The sequence below is a fragment of the Aplysia californica genome, unplaced genomic scaffold (assembly GCF_000002075.1).
Source record: "Aplysia californica isolate F4 #8 unplaced genomic scaffold, AplCal3.0 scaffold00081, whole genome shotgun sequence".
Lineage (NCBI taxonomy): Eukaryota > Metazoa > Mollusca > Gastropoda > Aplysiida > Aplysiidae > Aplysia > Aplysia californica.
This window is the reverse complement of record NW_004797351.1, coordinates 563547-566266: the sequence shown is the minus strand read 5'-3', so window position 1 is coordinate 566266 and position 2720 is coordinate 563547.

Sequence of the window (2720 nt, the reverse complement as noted above, 5' to 3'; positions counted from 1 at the left end):
CACATACACACAAAGTTGCGCGCGCACACGCGTACACACATTTGTTCTAACGCGCACCCTCACTCTCTGCACAGGCCCGTCCACGAATTGTACGTGTTTATCTTTATGTAGACATGTGTCTGTGCGCTTCTATAATTCTTACGTCCTTCCTTTCGGTTTTGTTACCGATTCATCTTGCATATCTTTTATACAGCCACCTGTAAACTTTCCATTTCTCATTGTATGTCCTGGCGCTTCTGGTTCGTGCACTGATGTTCATTTCTTCTGGGTACCCTTGCTGGAGCTCAGGGGATAACTGACTGTAAGATCTTCATCTCTCCGTGCAGCTGATTTTTACGTACACATTTACATAGAAGGTAGAATCATCCCGTGCTTGACAGCAGCCACGTGCATTTTTCGGAGGCACTCTTTATATTTATACTGAATAGGGTCGGTTTGGTTTTGGGTAGAAATTAATTTGGAATCTTTTTACGTGGCGGATGCTCCAAGAGCCTACTCTTTTCGATTTTAGAACCGCCAAATGATGCTTAACGTGGAAGAAAAAAAAGAGTTTCAGTTGGGGCCTCTGGAACTTTTTTGTCCTTATCCCAGAAAAGACAAGGTGCTCGATCCTTCCTAGCCGGGGATCGAACTCTCCACCTGCTCATACTCATAGTCAGAGAGTCTAGTATTATTATGATTGTTCTTTTCATTGTTTTTCATTCTTTGATGTGATACTAATAATATAACCTAAGGCATTCCAGAATCCATGGATTTATCAGCTTACCCCAATTAACCTTTCCAGTGACATGCATTCTATATGTGTATCACTTCGTTTTATTTTGATTTTCCAATGAAATTCAATAATAATTGTTTTGTTTTTTAAATGTAGGCTGTTGTAATAGTATAATATCACAATGTGATGATTGTGCAGATGTTTCATTTTTGATATTCTTTATGTACAAATACTATAAACAAAATGGCCTTTAGATAAATGAACCAAGATTTAAACAAACAAACAAAAATTACCCGTGAAAATGATGTTTGAGATTGAGAAATGTCCATGTTGTAACAGAGCATGAACCTGTTATCACAATAGTCTTTTTTCTTGGGGTGGTTTAATTTGTTTCTTTATAGCGTCGGAGGATGGGCACTTCCAATAACATAAGTATAGCTGGCCTGCCACGCTTCCGTTGGGTTGTCTTAGTTCTAGTAAACTGAGAATCCTCAAAGTGCTCAGAGTAGGGCTGGGCAATGAGTCGCTTTAGCAAAATCCGGATACTATCTTAGTGCGCCTCTTCGGCAAATAATATGATATGAACTTCTTCGGCAAATGGGTAAGAACCACTTCGACAAGCGGGTAGCATCATTTCAACAAATGGGTGTACCCACTTCGGCAAACGGGTCTGGAAAAAAGAGAGTTAAGAGTCTGAATTCGGATAATGTCTTATCGAGGATTATCCTATTATCCGGATATTTATCCGGATTTTGCCCACCTCTAGCTCAGAGTCAGAGCGGAGAACGTTCCCTGAAAAGAGGCATTGTGCTGACTTGCTCAACAGATCCTGTCAACAACCACCTCTGTCACCTCCCCGTATCTTTTGGAGAAAAAAAAAAGAAAAGTCCGATCTATTGTATCTTCAGTTAGAATAGTTCATTGCAGAGCACAACTGTCTGTTCTGTCGTCTTTTAACTTGAAAATCTGCTACTACCTTTTTATGCTCCAAGACTAGATCTACATTATGCCACTGAACAGGTTCTCCTCACTGCAGCTTTCCATTTATGAAAATTTTAATTCTCAACTCACTATATTCAAAATATGAACAAAAGCCAGACAAAATAGTTTTCGAACACTTTGCGTGGAAAAAAACAAGGCGAAACAGCCACTGACATATATATGAAAATCCCAGTTCTACAGTGCTCGAGTGGAACAGCACGCTCTTTCTTCCTGTCCTTTGTGTACGCTTTATTCGCGCTTGATCGCTGCTACCAAGGGCAGCCAGTTTGGTGGGAAATGAGACCTTTTGTCCCGTCTTGGTATTCTTCACTCTTTGGTAATACCATACCGGTAATTAGTTATGCATTTTATTTGTCCGCTATTCATTTAAAGACTTCATAGATTTTGTTTCAGTAGGAAGCTGCTTTTAAGTAGGCCACTGTAATCTCTGTGCCTGCAAATTGTACACCACGAGTAATAGGACATGGAGAGCTTTACTGATGACTTTCCGAAAGAACGTGTCGGACTTCAAGCGAGTTACACAACTGACGAGACATTGTTTTTTTCTCTTTAAAAAAACAAAAAACAATGTTATAAAACCTCCAAACCTTTTTAGGGGGGGGGAGGGCCGGGTCTCTTTTTGCGTAAAGGTGAGTCATAATATGATGGACTGCCCATAGTGAGTAGGCGTAATGGTTCTGTTCTTTTGATCTTTAGTTTTTTGTATCCAAGAGGAGAGTGGAATTTCTGTGAGGTTGAGCTCTCGTATACCGTGTATAACATTAACGATATACGCCTCCCCCCTCCCACTCCCCTGTCCCTCGTCTGCTAGAAAAACGCACTAGTATACTGAATTGAAAGAAGGTTGGTTGGCGGATTCGGAAGTTTCTTTTTAAATTTGTCAAGTGAGGAGATTAAAAGAGAAAAAAACCCCAATGGAAACGAACAGATGCACACACGCACACACGCACGCACGCACACGCACACACACACTCACTCACTCACACACACACACACACACACG